The sequence below is a fragment of the Pteronotus mesoamericanus genome, unplaced genomic scaffold (assembly GCF_021234165.1).
Source record: "Pteronotus mesoamericanus isolate MK-2021 breed Mesoamerican mustached bat unplaced genomic scaffold, CSHL_Meso_final scaffold_21, whole genome shotgun sequence".
Classification (NCBI taxonomy): domain Eukaryota; kingdom Metazoa; phylum Chordata; class Mammalia; order Chiroptera; family Mormoopidae; genus Pteronotus; species Pteronotus mesoamericanus.
The window spans coordinates 32,447,344-32,453,343 of record NW_026555310.1 but is presented as its reverse complement, the minus strand read 5'-3'; positions in this window follow the sequence as shown (position 1 = coordinate 32,453,343).

The following is a 6,000-nucleotide window of genomic DNA, read 5'->3' as shown; positions in this document are numbered from 1 at the left end:
TACTTCTCTATGGTTATGTTCACCCCATTCTCCTCTTAGGGCAGAAACTGGCTGTGTATGGTGGAGAGAGGGACATGAGGACTTCCAGAGGGTGTGGGTGACAAATCCCTGTTTGCAGGTGAGACGTGGGAAGGGTGAGCAAGTACTGAGGAGGGCAAGGAGACAAGAACATCGAGCTGTCCAGGCGGGCTTCAAGGAAGTGGTTCAGTAGCTTCATGTTGCCTGGAGGATCTCTTAATGGTGGGACACGGGGCCCTTCCCCTCACCTCATCCAATTCTAAGTTTTAATCAGGGACTCAAACAGAAATATTGATACATTTGGGAGCTCTCTCAGAAACACTGAAAACCGACAAATCAAGTTCAGAATCATTTCAACAGTCAATACACAAATACAGGACAAGGACAAGTTGGCTCGGTCCAAGGAGTGTAGGGGTAAAAAAATATCCCTAGTTTTCCAGCTGCCCCTCAGGACTGTCATTGAGATAGCTGCTAAAATGAGCCGGATCTGTTCCTTACCTCCCACCCGACTTTAGGGAACCACCTGGGGGTGGCCACCCCTCTGGCCACATCATTGGAGCCAAAGGGAAAGAGGGAAATGCCTCATATGACCCTGTGCCTGGGTACTAGGCCCTAACATACTACATCTCAGGTGATGCCTACTCAGCCCTGGTTTACTGAGATAAGGCAGTGAGTGTCCTCAACGTTCCCCCTCGCTCCTTCTCAAATCCACCTCTCCCTGTTTAACCTGTCCTGAAGGAGGGAATAGTTATAGGATCAGATCGGTCCCAGAGAGAAGCTTTCTACGGCCCAGGGGGGTACCCCTTTATGCCTGCTTTTCAGCTGACAGGGACCCTGAAGGACAAGGTGACCTCTTGCATCCTCAGGGGTTGATGGAGGGGGTGGGAGGTTAGTCCCCTGAGACACAGCCCCAGGGTCACATGGAAGAAAGAGACCACAAGGACCAGGATGGGAGGCACGACAGCTACGGTGGCAGCAAGCCCCTCACTCTCGTGGTGTCGTTGCTACTTGAGTGGATGATGTCCATCCGTCCTGGAGGACCCTCTCTGCTTTACCCTTTCCCCTCCTTCGGAAATCCCTGAGTTCTGGATCCGGCGTTTGATCCCCTACCCTGAGACACCAGCAGTGAGGCCAGTGGTGCGGGAACAGGTGGAGGGGGTAGAGGGGGGGGGGGGGATGGGCTGAATATGGGGCGCACACACAGGATGGGGTGGACAAATACAGGGACAGGGACATGCCGGACTGGGGGTTGGGGATTGGCACTGCCATGAGGGAGATAAAATGCCAAAATCTGGTCCTGCATGGAGTTGGGGGCCACCTACCTGACGGAAAGGGAGAGTCACCCTGGTTCTTACGACTGGGCCGAGCAAAACTCCCGTGGACACCCGCCCTTGAGCAGGGTCTCTCTCACCCACTGATTCTGAAACCACCTGGGAGGCCCAGACTAGAAGGTCGCATGCTCCGCACCCCATGCCTCCTGCCTCCCGTGGGTCCCACCCTTACCTCACATCCTGGGGGGCTCCCCAAGAGGAAAGGGGCGCGGGGAATGAGGTGGTGCCGGGAGTCCGGCAAGTGGAGGGCCGGGGTAAGCCTCCACCGGGGCCCTCGGCGCCCAGGCCACCTCAGCACCCCCACATCCTGTTCTGGGGCTGCCTCATGACTTAGGGCTGCCGGCAGGGCAGGGACAGGAAGGGGCGCGGCCCCCTTGGGGGAACTCACTGTACTTCTCATTTTGAGCAGAGGGAAGAGAAGCAGAGCCAGTGGAGATGGGGGTGGGGATGGGGCCACTTCCCCGTCTGCCACCAAAGACCTTAAGAGCATGGTATTGCACAAATAAGGACACATGTGTGCCTTGCACCCCGAGCAAATCTGCTTCATACATGCAAAGCCACACGTAATCCTCTCTGCTGCTCCACACACCTTCCCTGGTCCGAACTAATAGTAATCATGGTGATCACTACCATTTAATGGAATCTTACATATGCAGGCACTGTGCCTTAGGAATCCCACCTGATTCCTCCTCAGTAGCCCTTGAGCAGACCATCTTTCCTTTTAGAAAGGAACCTGAGCTCAGGGAGTCTAGGGAACTTGCCCAAGGTCATCCACTGGTGAGCCAGCTCTCTGCGCTTCACAAAACGAGGTGGGACCTCTTCTTCCATGGAGCTGCCAGGTCAACAGGCAAGACATCAGAGGCTCACAAGGGGGCGGTGCCCTTGCCTTCCGGCATACACGTCTGATGTGCACGGGGGCAGAGGGATGGACACAATGCCCCGGCGCACTGTCAACTTGCACCTTTCCTGTTCTTGTCCTCAGGCCTTTGCCCCTGCCCTGCCTCAGCGATGTGGTCGTCCAGAAACAAAATGGGGTTATGTGCAGAGTGGGGGAAGCAGGCGGGGACAGGTTGCCAGGCCCCTTGGGCCCAACCACCCCACGCCTGAGTCATACTTCTTGCCAAGTGGCTCTGGTGTGAATGCGGAGCTCCAGACAATCAGGGGGCCTGCCTCCTGGGGCTGGGGCCAAGGTCCCTGCCGGGGCTGATACTCCCAGGGCTGGCTGACCTTGAACGGCCATAAACACGAAAAGCCGTGCCCTCTGTGTAATTCTAATACAAACACAAACCCGCCAACCAAAAGGAGGTAGAAAGAAGCCCAACAAAGAATATACAAGAAACTCATGTTGGTGGCCTCCCCGAGGGAGGACCTGGGCTGGCCGAAGAGAGGGCTGGGAGGGACATTGACTTCTCCCCTTACACCTTTTTGAAAGTTGCAGCATGGTCAGGCATTACCTTCAAAAAAATAAATTCACGGGGGAGAATGCAATTTTCAGGAAAGTTCTGCAGTGTTGGTAATGCCCTGCATCTTGATCTGGGTGGCGCATACATGAGCGTGTGTTAATGTGATATTCATCAGGCTCTATGTTTAATATTCATGCACATTATGTATATCATACCTCAATAAAAAATAAGGAAAAATAAATAACAATGTTAAAGCCCAACAACAGTCTATTTTCCCTTGATGACTACTATGTCATTTTTTTTGAAACATCAATTTCCACTTGAGCTTTTTATCCCCCTTTCTGGTACCTGGGGAACTCGCTCACCTGTTTACTGCACGGTCTAACACTGACGGTCCCTTCAGCCTGGAACAACCACACTGGAAGATCATGGCTCTCTCTCACAGCAAGGGCAAGAGCAGCTGCATGGTCCGCTCTACCACAGGGGCCACGGCAGTGTTGCTCACCTGCAAGTGCTCAAAGCTGAGCACAATGCCTGCACAGGGTACATGTCCAAAAACCAACTCATCAATACCCAACACTTGCCACGGTCCAGCTCCTGGTCCTACAATATACCCCCTGGCTTGTCATATACAGACATGCACACACACACACACACACACACACACACAATCATCCGTGTATGTACACACGTCCCACTACATGCACCTCGTCCCCCTTCCATCTACACACACTTGGTCCGGTGCAAATACCCACTTGGTTGTGTTGGTGGTATAGTAGGGAGTATACTGCCTTCCAAACCATCCTGACTCCACACAAATTGCAGGTCCATGCTCAGCACTGAACACCTGCTGCTCCCAGCCCCAGGCCACTGTCCTTCTGGGGCTTAAACCCACTGGGTAGGAAGAAACTAGCTAGGCTTTGACCCATGGAAGAGGCAGGAATTTTTCTGAAGGGTGTCAAGCTAGAAGACAGACACTAAGGTAAGACGTACAGTCTCTGATGTCCCTTTAAAGGAAAATGACTACCAGGCACCTTCCTTACCCTGGCGTAAGCACCCTGGTATTTGCAGACACTTGCACCCGCAGTTCCACCTGGCCTCACAGAGCACCTTTGCAGCAGCCGGGGGCGCTCTCTCACACCCAGCCCTGCTCAAGTGGGTCCTGTGCTCCTGTGATGTAGGAATTATTTTCCCCATTTTTTAAAGGGAGGAAAACAGGCTCAATGAGACTGAGAGTTACAAAAGTAAGTGTCTAATAGTTCGGAAGAAAAATTATTCACTTGGGAAGCAGGGGATAAAGGTAGAGACACAGAGATCAGTGGTGATGCAAAAAACAGTCTAGAAGAGCAAACAAGGCAAAATAATCTCAAAAAGTTATTGAGCTTCCTCGAGCCTCAGCCTCCGCACCTGATAAATGGGCTTAACAATACTTCCCACATACTGATACAAAAAACTGATATGTAGTAGGTTTTACATTACAAATTAATCCATATGCCAACCCTGTTTAGTAGGTCTCATTAGCCCAATTTGAGGAACAAAGATGAAGGCTCAGAGAAGTTAAACAACTTGCCCAAGGTCACAAGCTCATGAGCGAGAAGGCAGACACACCAAGGCCGTCTGACACCGAGCCTGCCGTCCTTGCCGGCACGCTGCCCGCACTTGGAGTGAGCTTCACTGGGGATGGGAGAGCGCTGCCTGGCCCGCGGGGAAGCCAGAAGGCTGGTGCTCCCAGGAGGCAGCACCCAGGTGGCAGGCGCAGGACCCACTTGAGCAGGGCTGGGTGTGAGAGAGCACCCCGCTGCTGCAAAGCTGCTCTGAGAGGCTGGGCCTGTTGCAGAGGATCCTTCAACCAGGCTGAGGAACCAAGGAAGGATTCTGCACCAGGAGAGACTTTACCAGCCATTTAGTAGGAAAATGACCATGGCAGGCATATAAAAGGGAGCAGGGTAGCCCTGGCTGGTGTGGCTCAGTGGGCAGAGCGCCAGCCTAGGAACCGAAAGGTCGCAGGTTGGACTGCTGGTCAGACCACAGGCCTGAGTTGAGGGCCAGGTCCCCTGTTGAGGGGCAACCAATCGATGGATTTCAAAAAACTAAATAAAATAAAAGGGAGACCAGAAGGCTGGATAAGAACCCTGTATCTCAAAAACTAAAATAAAATAAAAGGGAGCAGGGAAACCAATAGGTTGGCTAAGAACCCGCTGGCAGTGACAAGCTGTGCACTGGGGCAGGCAGCACGAATGGAAAGAAGGGGGTGACCAACACGCCAAGCAGGCCCACACTCCAAGCAGGTCTTCACTGTAAGATCCAGGCTCGAACAGGCCTGCCTCGGCCCCTGCCCTCCTCTGCTAGTTTACTTAGGGTATTCTGTCCTTGTGTCATTGTCCCCACAGCAACACCATTCCCTCTGCCCAGGGTGCTGGGCTGGGGCTGGCTCTTCTAGGTCCCAGCTCGTCCCCTCCTCAGGAAAGCCCTCCCCTGACTCCTCAAGCTATCTCCTCAAGCAGCAGCCCCAGTCACCTGTTGTTCATGTCACTCTGAGAATCTGAAATGACCCTATTTATTGGTTCTTTGTGCAGTCTATTGCCTCCCACTGAAGTGGAGCTCTGTGAGAGCAGGGGACATGTACACAGAGCGCCACAAGAATTTTAAAAACATGCAATGCCTGACTACATGTCAGGGGCTCTGACCTCTTTTCCCTTAGATTGTCATATTTTTTCTAAAAATGACAACAGCCAACACAACAATAACTGTCCAGTATGAATGAATCAAAACTATATCTTTTCTTTTTTTGGCCAGATCAGCAAAAACATGTTTTTTCAGTGTGCCGCAGAATTTTAGTAATTAGTTCATATATGCCATGAGGCGAAAAAGGTTGAAAATCACTGCGCTACAGTATGGCCAGCACCTTAAGAAGCACCGGGCACATAACAGATGCTCACATCTGCTGAATGAATGATGCAGGGGAAGGGAAGTGAAGGGGAACTGAAAGAAAGTGGGATGAAGGCAAGCTTTCTCAGGTTCGTTGTTAAGACACATTGTTACGGGTGATGTGGGCTACCCAGCGGGACAGGCGTTGAGCAGAGAGCAGAAGCAGGAGACCAGAAGGTAGAGAGAGAAATGCAATCGTGAGAACACACATCTGCCAGGGAAAAAGTGCTAGAGAAAGGGGGAGCCTCCCACCCAGGAGCATGAATGAGCCTGGAGTTCCTCAAAACTTGGTGCAGGCCCAGGGCAGGGAGCTGTGACAA